We start from the raw sequence: 17,719 nt of genomic DNA on the forward strand, positions 1-17,719 counted from the left end.
TCCTGCCAGCGCCTTTCACAAAAGCTACTTACAAAACATGCTCCCTCTCAGGCACAAAGCTTACAATTGTGTTCTGCCGCAGTCAGATCCATAGACACACACATTACACAGAGAGTAACCGATGTAAGTACACAAATTTTTATATGTGGTACCTTAATATGTACACACATTAGTGTGCTGGTCGCGTGTTCTCTGCGACGAACTGTCTTCCTACAAACGTCACAAAATTAACAACCTGATGTTTTCTGCAATGTCGTAACTACACTTCTAACAATAAGTAGACTACGCCTGTCAGTATACACTAATCCATTTCCGTTCACACTTCAACACCTATCCTGCTGTCCCCACTGGAAAACAAGCATTAATGGTTCAAATGGCTCTGAGCACGATCGGCCTTTAAATCTGAGGTCATCAGTCGCCTAGAACTTAGAACTACTTAAACCTAACTAATCTAAGGACATCACACACATCCATGCCCGACGCAGGATTCGAACCTGCGACCGTAGCGGTCACGCGGTTCCAGACTGAAGCGTCTAGAACCGCACGTTCACACCGGCAGGCTTTGCTTAGTCATCACAATAAAAACCTTAAAAAAGTATTCTCAAAGTACTATCAACAAAAAACCTTCAATTAAAATATTAAACCTTTTGCTAATCTATTTTAATGTCGACTATATAATCATTATTAGTAATGGTATTTATTTCACATTTAAATTTGAAAGGGCGACAATAAATTACAATGTAAAATTTAATTTGAAAAGTTTTGTGAATGTAACTTCAGTGAGCGATGTATCGCATTATCATATTAAGACTTGCTGGTAACGCAGCTCTTTGTGCATCCGGGGAGAGTCGCATAATCCATTTTGTTGTATATTAGGATTTGAAGTACATGTATCGAGTTCTTTGTTCATTTGTGTTGTTATTAAGAAATTTGCATATCAACTAGCAGAAGAAGAATAAATAAAATGTTCGCGTGGTTATCGTCTTATAAGAAGATAAATCCATCACGTTTTTGCAGCTAAGCAAGAATTGACAAGCACGTAGACAAAACGAAGCCAACATAGCACATGGAGATGATCTACGAGATTTGACTAGAAATAAATTAATTGAAGTAAATTTTACTGTACATATGCAATTACTGTGGTCGACATTGGTGTACTACTAGGTTATGCGCGAAAGTATTTAATAAACAAATTCGTTGTTATGGCAAATGTATAAGTAACGCGAATCTGACTCGATTTCGCCCATTAGTAGTAAAAGAAATAACGACAAAAAGAGAAGGAGCCGGTAAGATCACGCACCACAGCACGCTGGCATGTCGCTGAGACTGCCACGCCAGCATCGCGGCGACAAGCGACCACAAAAAGTGCAGCGGCGTGTAATTTAGAGCAAACGGATTTTTGATAACTGTTATTTGAATTTCTGCTCCGAGAAGGCTGCGGTCGTGGATGAGGAAACGAACGGCCACGGGCGTACTCGGGGCCGATTAAGAACGCGTTTTAAATGAGTTTCGCGAGGAGGCGCAGCTAGGCGTGGTGGCGTGGCCCACAAACTCGTTCCGCCCGATCACAATCGACCGCCGTAATTAATGGCCCCGAATTACTCGTAAAGACTGTGTTTTTCGGCAGAGGCCGTAATTGAAACTAAAGCTGCTTTTTCTTTTTACTCTCGGTGGCGGGGCGCGTTTTCCTTTCCGAATGCTGGTTCCGCGAGAAGTTATTAAGGCGTCAGCGCCCCGCGGCCGTACGCGACACGACACGACCCGACCCGTTTTCTCCGTGCCAGCCTCGTTTCGCAGCTAAAAGCGAGTCATTAAATTGTTTCGCCGCGTGCCGACCGCCGGCCGGGTGTTTACAAGCCGTAATAACAAGCTGCCACGTGGTGCGTTGGCGCGTCGTCCCAGGCGAGAGAGATTACAACCGCTTAATACTTTTCTCCGGGCGCGAAGTATAACAGCAGCCCGAGCACACTTCTCTGATTTACAGTGGCTCCAGCAGTGCAAAGTATTTATTACACTCGTTACAAACTATTATGAACGTCACGGAACATCCTAAAACGTTATTCATAACCTGTTTGACGTACGGTCAATTCGAGAAAAGCGGCGACAACTCAGTTATAATAATGTCTTCCAATGCAGTCGTATCACGGCAGTTCTTCTTACATTGATCACGGTTCCGTTCTTGATTGATTATCTTCAGATTCATTGTAGTTAGACAGCAACCGACTGGTTGCTCTGCTTACAGAATGGATCTGAAATTCTCATGTAAGAACATAAGAGCTGATTAGCTGATTAATGAAAAATTAGTTCGATGACGGACTGCACTGACAGACATTTTTATTATTCACTATCAATTATTTTTCATTCAGGTACAGAGCTTGCAAGTGTGTAATAAGCTGCAATAGAATGAACAGTAGTAGGTTAATAACGAGGTAAGGCCTACGCATCCGCATATCGACTTGTCAGTTGATCTTCATCGGCCGATTTCATAAGACATGTCCGACATGGCGGTACCGTAGATGGAAGCAGTATCAGACCCCGAAGACAACCACAGCTGATAGATCGAAACGAAACACTGAATCGCCTTACACATTTCACAATTTTACGCGGCTATTTTACTCGAAAATCACACAGAAACACACTTATTGTACTCCACTGCCTTTAAGCATTACGGGATGTAACTCTACCAAACGCTACAATATTGTCTTGAATAAGGAAATAATTTGCTAAGCTAAAAATGTTGTTCAATATGCATCGCCCGCAACAGTCCAACATCCGTTACTACAGGAGACCAAACGTAGGGGTATCGAAATTCAGTCTGCGTTTCACATAGCAACTACAGTGAAAATTTATTATCAACATGACAATATCTTGAAAATTGTAGTTGCAATTTCAATTTATTGTCTTTGACTGTTTTCCTATCAGTATGACGTAAGGACAATACAATACCCAGTACCCGAATTGCGATTGTAACTCAACTGAGTAACTGCAGTAGTGTGCCGGTCTAACGGCAGAGTTTGCGGAGGGAAAAGAACGTAGCCCGTATGCTGAGAATTGAGAACGGTTAGTGCAGTGGCAGACCTCGATACAGGCACTATGGAAAAGCCTGTACAATTCGTTGCGTAGTGTAATAGTATAGCACCGCATTAGAAAGATTAGCGTTAGTGCACTATTCATCAGAAGGCAACAATGTTTGGAAGTTATATTTATCTACAGCACCAACCCCCCCCCCCCCCCTTCTTCCCCCGCCCATCCTCCTTTCCTTTCGTGCTCTATTCCGACGCTCACACCATTTTTATTTCAACCAATAGCAGACGAGTTAACGTCGTCGAAAGGTGAGGTGTCACATTACACTTCAGTAAAAAAAAAAATAAAGCCGACTGTGGTGACTGAACGTTAACCGCTGACGACGCGTTAGGATGTGCCCGGCGGCAGCGTGGGGGCGCAGCAGATCCGGGCCGGCCGTGTTCTCATTAAGGGCTGTTCTGCTCAGCAAGCCGCTAAGCCGGCAGCTCAGCGCGGATTACGGCGCGGCCTGAGCCGGCGAATCGAGCCGCGCGCTGCGGCCCCACGCCTTCTGCCACAGTGCCGCTACCGGCTGGCCAGCCCCGCCATCTGGGGGCGGCGAGCGGTTCTTCTGAAAGCAAGTCTGCGCGTCTCTCCCCACCGCCTACATACCACAGTGCCTAACTGCTACACACACACACACACACACACACACACACACACACACACACACACACACACACACACACCAATGTCATGCAACCGATACATGAAGTGGCAAATCACGCAAAGAAATTAAAAACAAAATTTATTTACCAGGGAACTAACTTAGTTCTGTTGTCAACTTTTGTCTAACAAACCGATCTGAGTTGGTTAGCCAGCCGCGGTGACCTAGGGGTTCTAAGCGCTTCAGTCTGGAACCGCGAGACTGCTACTGTCGCAGGTTCGAATCCTGCCTCGGGCATGGATGTGTGTGATGTCCTTAGGTTTGGTTAGGTTTAAGTAGTTCTAAGTTCTAGGGGACTGATGACCTCAGGTGTTAAGTCCCATAGTGTTCAGAGCCTTTTTTTTTCGCTAAGGTTAAATTCAAACAACAGCAACTGGGCAACCAATTTTGTCGTCTATATTTCAGTCGCAGCTTCCTTCCAACACTGTTTGCAGACGCTCTATTTTTTCTCGAACATCTTAACGCTTTTTAGGCGGCAGTCTAGTGGAAACGCTACCTGGAACCTTATGTGTGGGCTCGATTGTGTTATCTTTACTGTCCTTTTGCGAGATATACGTAGGAGGAAAAACCATTGGATAGAGTGAAATGGTGGAAGGTGCTCGAAATTCTGAGAAAAATGGAAGTAAGCTACAAGGAAAGATGGGTGATATAAAATATGTGCAAGAACCACGAGGCAACGGTAAGATCGGAAGACCAAGAACGATGTGCTCGAATTAGGAAGGGTGAAGCACAAGGATGCATCCTTTGCCCCTACTGTTCAATCTATACATCGAAGTAGCATAAACGGAAGTAAAAAAAAAAAAGGGCGTTTGACATGGGCCTCCCGTCGGGTAGACCGCTCGCCTGGTGCAAGTCTTTCGATTTGACGCCACTTCGGCGACTTGCGCGTCTCGATGGGGGATGGAATGATGATGATTAGGACAACACACCACTCAGTTCCTGTGCGGGAAAATCTTCTACCCAGCCGGGAATCGAGCGCGGGCCCTTAGGATTGACAGTCTGTCGCGCCAACCACCACCGGGAGCGGGCATAAACGGAAATAAAAGTGGGATTAAAATTGAGAGTGAAAGAATATCAGTTTTAAGGTCCACAGGTGTATGAAAAGTGAAAACAAGATGATTTACAGGATCTGCTTAACTGAATGAACAGTCTACTGAGTACAGAATATGGACTGAGAGTAAAAGACTAAAGTAATGAATAATTCTTCAACCTAGACAGCAAAATAACCTCTGACAGACGGAGCAAGGGGGACGTAATAAGCGGACTGGCACTAGCTGGAAAAAAGAGTTCCTGGTCAAGAGAAATCTACTAGTATCAAACACAGACCTTAATTTGAGTAACAAATTTCTGAGCATGGTCGTTTGGAACAGAAGGGAATCCTAGCGTTTGAGATGTGGTGCTAGGAAGGAAGAAAATGGTTCAAATATCTCTGAGCACTATGGGACGTAACATCTGAGGTCATCAGCCCCCTAGAACTCAGAACTACTGAAACCTAAAAAGCTAAGGACATCACACGCATCCAAGCCCGAGGCAGGATTCGAACCTGCGACCTTAGCGATCCCGCGGTTCCAGACTGAAGCGCCTAGAACCGCTCGGCTACACCGGCCGGCTGCTAGAAAGAATGTGGAAAATTAGGTGGACTGGTAAAGTAAGGAATGTAGAGGTTCTGCGCAGAATTAGAGAGGAAAGGAACGGTAGAAAACACTGACAGGAAGAAAGAGAGGATAGTAGGATCAGTGGATGATCTCCATGGTACAGTAGAGGATAAGAACACTAGGGAAAGGCAGATACTGGAGTACATGCAGCTAGTAAGTGAGGACAGGGTACAAGTGCTACTCTGAAACGAAGACGTTCGCGAAGGAGAGGAATTGGTGGCGTGCCCCATCAAACCCGTCAGAAGACTGGTGTATGGAAGAGTGTACATGTGAGCGTGCATCCGCGACGGGGAAGTAGAAATTGTAGCGGAGGTAAGTGTTAACTGCAGAAAGCAGATTCAAGTGGGGTGTAGGCTGCAGTAATAGGACAGATGTGAGGAGGTAATGCAGAGACAAGAAGGCTTGGACAGCATAGACTATCATTGGGAGCAGTACAGGACTGCAGACCACAGTCAACAGTGGCTACGAAATCTTTCGCGACGTATCTCTTGAATAAACGTCTCAGAAATTCTGAAGTTGTTCCGGCACACCTTGACGACCAATTACTTTTTATACAGTGGAAATTATTATGAAATGACAGATGGAACATCCGTGGGTTCGCCATTATCACCAACGACAGCGAATTTTTTCATGGAGGATTTTGAAGACCGAGCGTTGAGCAGTGCTCACCTCCGCCCATCATGCTTCTACAGATACGTCGACGACACCTTTTTAATCTGGCCACATGACAGTGACACGCTGCAGCAGGTCGTCGAATATTTGAATGGTGTACATCCTAACATAAAATTTACAATGGAGGTAGAGAAGGAAGGGAAGTTACCTTTTTTAGCTGTGTTGGTGCAGCGAAAACCGGATGGACGACTGGGCCATTCTGTGTACAGAAAGCCAACGCATACAGTCTTACATCTGCATAGCCACAGCTTCCATCATCCGTCTCAGAAGTGAGCTATGATGAATACTTTTAGTATACAGAGCCAGGACTATTTCCGACAAGAACCACCGCGACAACAAGCAGGATAGGCAGAGTCCTAAAGAGGCAAGGAATAAAACCAGTTTTCTGACCACCTAGGAAAATTAAGGAAATGTTCAGTCAAAGAAATGCCGGGAATTTATAGTATTCCTTGCGACTGCGGCAAGAGTTACGTGGGCCAGTCGGTAAGAACCATTGGCGACCGCTGCGTCGAGCACGAGCGCCACCTGAAATACAGGTATGTGGAAAAATCAGCGGGGGCTGAACATGGCCAGCTTCTATTTGAAGAAACCAGAGTAATAGCCCATGCATCGAATCTAACGATATTAACTTTAACAGCTCGTCGCAGCGCGTCAGATTTTACTGTAGTGGTTAGTCTCCCCGACCGCTGCAAATCGTGGGGCTTCGCCTTCTGATGATTTCGCCCTCCATGCCCAACGACTAACTACTTCTGTCGACAGCAGATGCTCCATAGATTTTGCACAAGCGTTTGTGAATATGCCGCACAATTTCTTTCTTTGCACTGAGAAATTCAATGATGGCACGTTGCTTGCAACTTATATCACCTGCAGATGCTATTTTGAAACGGTCCTGCAGCTACGCTATCTGTCGGAAGTGACGGAAACTGACGCGCTCGCTCATGAGACTTCAAATATTGCATATGCACCATTCCACACTTGTAGCATTGTTTTCGCTTGAGGAAAAAAATGCAGTGCATTAATTTCTGGGCAACTCTCGTAAAAACGGATGTACCCTACCTGCCATCTTTACACAAGGTGTCTATCAAAGAGAAAATCATGAACCGTATGAACATACGCGGGGACGCAGCAAAATTGTAATGATAATTCCAGTAGAATGCCATAAAGTGCTTCTCTCAATTTAGGAGTCAAGTTGAAGCCACGAGGGATTAGGTCCCGCGAGTTCGGTGGATGGCACAGCACTTATCAGTCCTATTGATCGAGTGCATGTCACAACTTGCGCCATATGCGGCCAAGCATTGTCTTGCAAGACGATGGGCGAGTCCTGCACTGGATAAAGAAAAATCGCAGAGGAAAACTTCCCGCACTTTACGTCCCGATTCAAGGGATGGCGCTGCAAGAAACATGGGATAGAAACTACGTCTATGGAAGTAGAGGGCACCACTTCACTACGCGCCATATCGCTGTTGCTATGACGTATTCCAGCCAATCAGAAGCTGTCCTTTGCATATAAAAGTGGGAGCCTCGCCAGTTTACGACAATCAGTTTTAGCCCTGACGACGACCATGGAGGTAGAGGTCGAAAGCTTGGAGTTTTATCCTGAATTGACGCGGCATGTACTCCGAGAGACTGTTATTCACAGTCAACAGTAGCAGAGCTGAGGTGTTGGGGGTGGATGCCGTGTAAAGTGGCAGCTCGTCCTCGGGTGAGACGGGAGCCGCAGTTTGGCGCCGGCCTAGGAGGAGCGGCAGGCGACGCGACGGCCCGATAAATCACTCCGGCTGACAGCGAGGCGCGGCTGATCCGCCAGGCGACATCCCAGCCGTCTGCGCCGCAAATACCTCCGCTGCCGGCAATTCCGCCGACATCTTCAGTCCCGGACGCCAACGCGACAAGTCTGTAGCCGTTCGGATCGTCTCACGTGTTTTAACACCAGGCACTTTAAAGCGTCGGAAGTTGAAGTGAGAGAGGAACGCATCACAGAGTTACACGAGCCCAGAGCCCTAGCAGCTGTAAGAAAGGCGGCACCGATTACCCGTACGGCCCGGCAACGCAGAATTTGTATTCGTGGCAAACAAACCGACACTACAAATTATCCGAAAATAAAGCCCAAAGATCAGAGATGGGGAATACGTGACAACCACGGAAAAAATTTTAATATTAAAAGAAATAAATGTGACATGTTGACTGAAATAAGATTGAAAGCGAACAAATGAGAATATCTACACTCTGCAGACCTTACTGAGGTGCGTGGCATGTGGAGGAGGGGGGTTCATTTGGACCCACTGTCAATTACCCCGTTTCTCTGTTACTGACGCAAATGGTCCATTGCAAGAACGGTTGTTGGCAAGTCTCCATGTGAACTCTTAACTTTTCAGGGATTCCACCTAATGCAAGACAGTATTCTGCAGTTTTGTTGTCACTCACACATCTTTATTATTTATGGCTATCTCCGACGGGTTTATTTTCTTTTCTCACATGACGCTATCACTTGTTCGCGCTGGTAGCATTACATCTAAAGCACAATCTTCAGGCTGCTATGATTTTGATATTCTGTTTTTTTCTCCTTGTTTGTCCCGAGTTAGGCAACGGCCTTGCCGCAGTGGATACACCGGTTCCCGTGAGATCACCGAAGTTAAGCGCTGTCGGGCGTGGTCGGCTCTTGGATGGGTCACCATCCAGGCCGCCACGTGCTGTTGCCATTTTTCGGGGTGCACTCAGACTCGTGATGCCAATTAAGGAGTTACTCGACCGATTAGTAGCGGCTGGTTTGTAGGATGAAAGTGACCAGACTGCTACGGTCATCGGTCCCGATTAGTAGCGGCTTCGTTCAAGAATACCATCTTAACGACCGGGAGAGCGGTGTGCTGAGCCTAAGCCCCTCCTATCCGCATCCTCCACTAAAGATGATATTTATATCTATCGCATACAAGTTATCTGAAGGAGGTTTCATCTGTCTATGTACATTTTTGGTTAAGAAAAAGAGGAAAAATTCTCCGGGAGATATAGTGTACAGTTCGTGCCTCCATATGGTAAGGAGACGTTGACGATTGATTTAAAACTTGGCGAACAGAGTACTGTGGCCTGCCTGCGCGCCTTCTCTCGACTGACAGTCCCCCTCCCCACACGCAGGTTACGTTACGCTTGCGATGACTCACGCTGGTTTCTTGGAAACGCTGGCGCCGGCCAACTCTCAATCAGGAAGCAGCGGCCCGCACCGCATCGGCATTTGGCACGCCGCAGTGGGCGCCCACGAGCCGTGATCCGACCGCGGCCGCCGGCGAGGAATTAGTCGCTATTTACTCGCATCACGGTCGCGCGGCGATGCAATTACACAGGCCGCGCCGGGAAGCTATGTCGAGGGCGTACCCTAGCGAGGGTAACAATTCTGCCCCGGGCCACCCGCACGGGGGCGCGGAATTTAATCGGAAGCATTAATACGCCTGTTAAATTAACCCAATTACGTAAATGAGGGCGCGCTAGGACTGAACTAAGCGCGTGGCGCGGGGTCGGATGAATAAAATCGGCGACCGTAAATGGTTTCCATGGCCCGGCTTTCATTTAGCTCTTTTCGCTTCACTCGCTCCCTTATCTCTTTCTCACCCACAGTCAAATAACTACGTATCACCTTGCTAACAGGTCAGTTTCACAACAACAACAAAATGTAATGAGCAACGTACAGGTACTGCAAATGAAACATAATTCATCTATATTCAAATGATACTCCGAAATCCACCTAATGGTGTGTGACGGGGGCCACTAACTGATCCCTCCTTCTCTGTCCCACTCGCCAAAGGCGCGCGTGTGGGAAGAACGATTGTCGGTAAGTCGGTTATTAGCTTCAATACCTCTAATTTTCTCGTCTTGGTCATTTCACAAGATGTATGTGGGAGGAAGTATCGCATGGGGGCCTTCTTTGGCCCTGCAGACTGCAGTGAGACGCCATGGAAGTTAAATTTAAGTCCTTGGTACTCTTCTACAAGCGACTGCCAATTCTGGTCTGTTCGCGGGTGGATGACTTACACTAGCTTAAGATTCTTCTGTGAATCTGTCTGGCATCTGTCTTTCCCAGCATTTGTTTTATGTGGTCATTCCACCTATAGTCGGTCTGGATGGTTACTACTTGATATTTTACTGCAGATAATGCTTCTAGCAGTGTAGTTGTATATTGGTGGATTTCTTTTCCTAAATATGTGCATTTTAGCATGGGGTCTTTGTGTCTACAGAACGTGCCACGCGTAAGTGTGGCGATCATAGACAATTATTGACACTTAGTCAAACTATTAATGGGCTCCCAGTGGCACAAAATCAAGTGTTTTAAAACAGAATTATCCCTCAAAAAATTCTGAAGAGATTTAGACACGCTTGCGCTGTTACTCATTCTCTCATTAACTCCTGTAAAAAGAATTTCTACTCAACGCGCCCTCGTGTGTGTGTGTATGTGTGTGAGAGAGAGAGGGGGGGGGGGGGGGGGGGGGAAGCTGAACAGTACGTTATTAAAAAGTGCAGCTAGCTGTATGTAATGAAGTTTTTTTTCTCCGCGAACATTGGAAACGCTCATTTGTTATCATTTCAAATTACACAGAATTAAGAGAATGCTACGGCTTTAAATCATCCAGTCAGACTAGTTACCATGCTAGTAATTACTGTTGAATACAAAAGTAGTTCAATAACAGCTGTTTTTCGCCTGTTCTCTTTTCCTTTACTAGATACATTTCCCTGGCGCTTTTACTTTTTCGCAAGAGGCGACGCAGAATAGCCAGTATTCATTTTTCCATTCTTCAAACCATCTACTATAGTTGCCTGTGCTACCGTCTGTAACGAAGGGTATTGGATTCTGGAAGTTTATGTGGGCAACCACATCTTAATCTACGCATACCTGAGAAAATTTTTAAAAATTTAGTAACATCATCTAAAAAACTGTTGAGTCCGCTCGTAGCTGCTACTCCGCGATTACTGCAGGATTAAAGTACAACCGCTTTCACGATAATAAATCGCATTTTCGGGTTAAATCCACAACATCCAAACGAATTAGAAGCCATTAGGAGAAAAAACTGCTTTTGCCTACTATGAAGGAGGTACAAAAGTCTGATTGACACTAAGCCATTGAATCAATACAATCGCCCAACGTTCTAAGGGGAATATCCTGGCATCATCAAATGGCATGGATGTTCGCAGATTTAACAATAGAATATCAATATGTAAGACAGCGGAAAATTTCTCAGTGCATACTTTTTTATTTTTCGTACAAAATTAGTGGGACTTACAAAAAATAAATAAAAAAATTAAGAAAATAGCACTCGGCATAGAACTGTTTCGCTGAGTAAAGTGTTAGTAATGTTACTAATGACAAGCAATGTCAGTTGTTATGGCATAGTTTATCTTCAGTTTCCAATTTCATTTGCAAAATCATTGCCAACCTTTGGAAAAGAAAGGAAGTACTAATGAATTATATAACTCTCATTCCCTCTAACGGCATATACAGCCACTAGTGCGGCAGGAACGATAGTGGAAATTTTCACTATGACTGAGTAGCCACAGTGTCTGCACATGCAGTTATCATTTCTTCTTCGCAGCAGAGATAGCTTTTTTTGTAAGTACCATTAGGGATTCCACCGGTAAGTTGCTACCATATTATATCTACAGGATTCTGATGCCACAGTTCAGTGTTCTTCCGCTTATCCGCCCTGTTGTTTAGGTCTAAACTAGTACGTCCTTCAGTGACGATCCTTAATTATCTAGGTTTATCGATAGATTTTCCAATAACTATTGTATTTGATGATGCCAGGATATGTGCCTTACACAACCTGGGAGATACCATTTAGTGGCTTAATGTAATCCAGCCAAATGAGTAATTTTGTTTTTTACTCAACGGCCTATAATTTGTATGCGTGTTGTTGTAGATTGATCCTGAAGATGCGATTGATTATCGTGAAACCGGTTGTACCTTAATTCCACAATAAAAGAGGATTCGCAAGTACAAGCTAAGTCTATTTTTTGGGGAGATTTCACAACAAAAACGGTTTCAAAAAGACTTATGTAACTATGTATTGCATTCTAGCCTAAGTGTAGAACGGAAAGCCGTGAGGCTTAATTGACGCGACAGCTTTCACCCCGGGAATACGTAGCTGCTGGTCGCCGTCTGTTGGTTGGTTGGCCGATCTGGGGGAGGGGACCAAGAAGTGGGCTCATCGGTCCCACCGGAGGGAAATCGGCAGTGTCCTTTCACGGGAACCATCCCGGCATTTGCCCGAAGCGGTTTAGGGAAACCACGCAAGACGACAGGACGCGAGGTTGAACCGTCGTCCTTCCCAAGGCGAGCCGGTGTGCCAACTGCAGCGCCACGTCGCTCGGTTCGCCGCCGGCCTTACTGTTACTCGAAACTGTACAGAAATTAAATTCAAATCTGAATTTCGCGAGAGGGGCAAGAGCGACCTCGAGAGACGCGGCGCGGCACGGCAGATGCCTATCTGGGCCGAGGCGTGGCGGTAGCTGAGCGGACAGCGGCAGCCGCGAGGCCGGCAATTAACCCGGCGCCTCGCCTCAGCCGTGATTTATGCACCGGGCCTGCCAGTCGGCGCGGCCAGCTTCCGCCCACGCCTAACTGCACTCGCTCAGCGAGCCGCCAGCGTCCAGGTACTGTAACCTCTGCACGGCAAACACTGTGTTCCCAGGTAACTAATGATGGATACTGTTACGCAGGTTGGCCAGAGTCGGAACGTAAGTTGTTGACAGACATGGAAAGTAAACTGAGTCTTTTATAAAGGCCCAATTGCGCGCCGGCCGGGGTGGCCAGACGGTTATAGGCGCCGCAGTCTGGAACCGCGCCACCGCTACGGTCGCAGGTTCGAATCCTGACTCGAGAATGGATGTGCGTGATGTCCTTACAGTGTGTAAACTTTTAGATGGCAGACTTCTCCCTAGTCCTGAATCGGTAGAAGTGGGTAAACGTCGGGAGGCTTCGGTAGGCACGCAGTTTCGACTGCTGCCAACATTACGTAGCTGGCTGTGTTGTACAAGGTAGCCATTGTCGTCTGCTTCGTTATTGTTTCGCGATGTACTGTTCTGCGTGTTTCTATTGTGGAGTTGTGCCAAACATCATCAAAATGAGTGGAGAGGCAGTTGCTGGCCCATCTCTGCAGTCGCCAACAACCCCTACCATAGGCCCACGGTTAGGAGGAAACCAGTATTACGTAGCGATTATCGCAATATTATACTGCGTCTGACTAATGCTGTGAAAGGGAAAGGGAGCAGAAAAAATTGCTTCACCCCATTTACAAATCTTCAGTCAGGGCTGCTACATACACAGGACAAAGCATGCGTAGCGTTGGAAGATTCAAACAGTTTTCCAAGAATCATCCTGGCGTATAACTACAAACGCCTGGCAAGAAAAGGTGAGTTTCCATTTCAGATATTTTGTTCGCGATCACTTTGAAGGAGCACCCTATTTCGTCCGAAATACCTTATATTTCATTTTTTTGTGCTACTGTATTGGTATGGAAACACCACTGGTTACTGTATTATTTCGAAACACATTCATATTACAGTACATTTCCAAATCGTTTGTGAGCTCATCGTAGACAAACATACATACATACATACATTTATTTTAATGTACATGACGATTTCACTTTCGTTTGCGAACAACATTTAAAGCGAGTTTTACTAACAAGCCTTTCATCTGCTTTCGTGTAAGCATGACGCGCAATTTGCAGTGCGAGCACTGCAACTGGTGGGCCTCCCTTGTCTCCCACCCCCCCCCCCCCCAGGCTCCTCTCCCTCGCCAGTCAATGCTTGCTTCCTCCTCTCCCCGCATTCCCCTCACAGCAATGCCGTCATACAGTTAACACACTGTAGGTTAGTTAGGTTTAAGTAGTTCTAAGTTCTAGGGGACTCATAACCTCAGATGTCACGTCCCATAGTGCTGAGAGCCATTTGATCCAACCCAATTGCGCAGTATCAGGATATCACTGCGGTTAGAAAGTAAGAACTCGGGACTTCCTTCTCGCCATGTCGCCTTACTCACAACTGACGCTAATTGGTTCCTTGAGTACACGACGACTTAGTTGTTTACGCAGCGATCTGAAAATGTTGATTAGAACTTTTGCATCATCGTCTTTTGAAGAGTTTGCAATTTATTCGCACCCAAATTTGTATTTCACAACATGAAAATTAATGAAACTGGGTCCTGTTTGAACAAAACCGTAGTGCAACTGTTGGCCGGACCAGGAATTCGAACACGTGTCCTCGCCTTCCATGAGCAGTAAAGGAAATTGAACCTCTCCTGCCGGCTAATGGAAGACGTACGCGGGGGAATTCGCTAATGACTGCGGCAGCGGTGAATCAGCGCTCGGCGGCCTAAGCTACCCCGAGGGCCCTCGGTGGCGCGCACGCGTCTGCCGCGCCCTTACCCTTCCGGAAGGGCCCTCTTGGCGCGACGCCCTAATTGCATCGGCGGGCGGGGGTGCGGGTGCGAGCCGGCGGCCGAGGGCACTTTGCTGTAGCCTAGTTCTTTCTCGCTCTATTGCCCTCTGGGGCGAACCAATTTCTTTCACTCCATCGTACTTTAGTTGGCTGTCTCTGAACACGCCGCTCCATTAACATGCCGCCACACGAAAATTGCGTCCGCCATATGCAAAGCAATATAACAAAACCAGTAACCGCAATAAAAAATCGAACTGCTACGCATTGTGTGGGGCTGCACGCGGTTAAGTGCTCTCAATGTCGAACCCTGGATCAGTACAGCCTGGGTGTGCTCTGTTTTAAGAAAAGGTAGTTTTTCAAACATCTCAGTGTCCATAAGCCTTATCTCCTGAACTGCATGTCGTGTCATAATAATATTCTGCAGATGCATTCGGTCTTATTTGTGGATACTACACTACTGGCCATTAAAATTGCTACACCACGAAGATGACGTGCTGCAGACGCGAAATTTAACCGACAGGAAGAAGATGCTGTGATATGCAAATGATTACCTTTTCATAGCATTTACACAAGGTTGGCGCCGATGGCGACACCTACAACGTGCTGACACGAGGAAAGTTTCCAACCGATTTCTCATACACAAACAGCAGTTGACCGGCGTTGCCTGGTGAAACGTTGTTGTGATGCCTCGTGTAAGGAGGAGAAATGCGTACCATCCCGTTTCAGACTTTGATAAAGGTCGGATTGTAGCCTATCGCTATTGCGGTTTATCGTATCGCGACATTGCTGCTCGCGTTGGTGGAGATGGAATGACTGTTAGCAGAATATGGAATCGGTGGCTTCAGTACGGTAATGGGGAACGCCGTGCTGGATCCCAACAGCATCGTATCACTAGCATTCGAGATGACAGACATCTTATCCGCATGGCTGTATCGGATCGTGCAGCCACGTCTCGATCCCTGAGTCAACAAACGGGGAAGTTTGCAAGACAACAACCATCTGTACGAACAGTTCGACGACGTATGCAGCAGCAAGGACTATCAGCTCGGAGAAGATGACTGCTGTTACCCTTGACGCTGCATCACAGGCAGGAGCGCCTGGGACGGTGTCCTCAACGACGAACCTGGGTGCACGAATGGCAAAATGTCATTTTTTCGGATGAATTCAAGTTCTGTTTACAGCATCATGATGGTCGCATCCGTGTTTGGCGACATCGGGGTGAACGCACATTGGAAGCTTGTATTCGTCATCGCCATACTGGCGTATCATTCGACGTGATGGTATGGGGTGACATCGGTTACACGTCTCGGTCCCCTATTGTTCGCACTGACGGCACTTTCAACAGTGGACGTTACATTTCAGATGTGTTACGACACGTGGCTCTACCCTTCATTCGATCCCTGCGAAACCCTACATTTCAGCAGGATAATGCACGACCGCATGTTGCAGGTCCTAGATAGAGAAAATGTTCGGCTGTTGTCCTGGACAGCACAGTCTCCAGATCTCTCTGCAATTGAAAACGTCTGGTCAATGGTGGGCGAGCAACTGGCTCGTCACAATACGCCAGTCTAGTCTTGCTGAACTGTGGTATCGTGTTGATGCTGCATGGGCAGCTGTATCTGTATACGCCATCCAAGCTCTGACTCAATGCCCAGGCGTATCAACGCCGTTATTACGGCCAGAGGTGGTTGTTCTGGGTACTCATTACTCAGGATCTATGCACCGAAATTGCCTGAAAATGTAATCACATGTCAGTTCTAGTATAATATGTTTGTCTAATGAATACCCGTTTATCACCTGCATTTCATCTTGATGTAGCAGTTTTAATGGCCAGTAGTGTATCTGCAAAATGTGTTGTGAATGGAGTTAGGAGTGCTGAACTTCTACTGTGTGAAAAACTGTTTTTCTTTCATTAATTTTGCGTATGTATTGGGGGGAGGGGGGGGGGGGGAGCGCAAGAGACGGAGGGACTCGTCAAAGTACCAGAGCTCCGACATAACGCTCTCATTACCAAACAAAACACTGCTCTGACCATGACTGACTTGTGCAACGTATTGACACTACGCTAGTACCGTTCGTGGTGAATACTCAACTTCCAGGCTTGGCTAGCATCTGCATTTACAGTCGACCACACATTTCTTGCGGTGTTTCCACACCTTTCTTCGGCCCCTTCCATACTCATGTACGGTAAAGTTAATAGTTTTTTACTGTGTTTCGATGACTTTAGCCTTGATTATCAGCATCTAATTTGGAGCATTGAGGTTTTCACTTCGAAGCCAGATAATTCCCGACAGGTACCTGTTTCATTTCAGTTCTCCACAACCGGGAGAATCACGCGTTAGGGATCGCTGTCGCTTGGCAGCTTGTTAACAAGAAACGGGCGCGGCTAAATCACAGCGAAAGGTGCGTGGTGTGTGTGTGCCCGGTTGGGATGAAAAGAGGCGGCGTTCGCCCCTCCATAATGTATGTGATTCACGCGGGCACGTGCGCCGGCTTATGCGGGCCGCTTCACAGTTTACATAATGGCGCCGCGCAGGGAACACGTGTAGCCGCCGCGGACGCCTAATATGCTAATCCGTCGGTGGGGAGATGTAGGGGGGGGGGGGGGCTATGGTCGAGAGGGGAGGGGGGGGAGGGAGCAGCAGACAGTCGGCGGATAGCCTTCGGGCTATTTACATACAGGGCCCAGGCGCGTGCCACACAGCTACATCCGGCACTAAACAGTAGTCAAATGCGGTCGCCGGCCACCACACATTTGCAAACAGTCATCATCTTCCTCCTCAGAGGCCGAAGTATGCAGGGTGTTTGAAAACTCAACAGCAAAACTTCAAGAATAGATTCTTCATATAACATAGAAAAAAGTTTGTAGTAAACATTGGCTTTAAAATGCGTACCTTAAGAGCCATGAACACCTCCTCCATCTTCGATACTGTGGAACGAACCTCTTCTACAGTACGCTTATTCCATATTTTGGAAGGAGACACCGTAGACCAAAACAGGAAAATATGGCCAGTAAATATAGGCCCTAAAATGCATAGCTAAGACCTATGAAACCTCCTTGATATTCGCTACTGTGAAAACGTCTCTTCTGCTGAGCATGTGTTCATACCTCTTCTGGTATGCATTTTAGACCATTACCGGTCTTTTTTTCCATCTTGTCGTCCATCTACCTTCTCCCAAAATACAAAGCGCAAAGAGCTTGCAGAAGAGACGTGCTTCAAAGTAACGAAGACGATAAGGT

General features: G+C 46.7%; 1 protein-coding gene and 1 pseudogene across 3 annotated transcripts in view; one reads left to right on the top strand and one right to left on the bottom strand.

The window, feature by feature from the left end:
* LOC126284061 (autism susceptibility gene 2 protein) overlaps positions 1-17,719 on the bottom strand; it is a 633,203-nt gene that overhangs the window by 338,941 nt on the left and 276,543 nt on the right. The window lies entirely within an intron of this gene.
* On the top strand, positions 8,639-8,756 carry LOC126289154 (5S ribosomal RNA; annotated as a pseudogene).

The sequence above is a fragment of the Schistocerca gregaria genome, chromosome 1, assembly GCF_023897955.1.
Source record: "Schistocerca gregaria isolate iqSchGreg1 chromosome 1, iqSchGreg1.2, whole genome shotgun sequence".
In the NCBI taxonomy this organism is placed as follows: domain Eukaryota; kingdom Metazoa; phylum Arthropoda; class Insecta; order Orthoptera; family Acrididae; genus Schistocerca; species Schistocerca gregaria.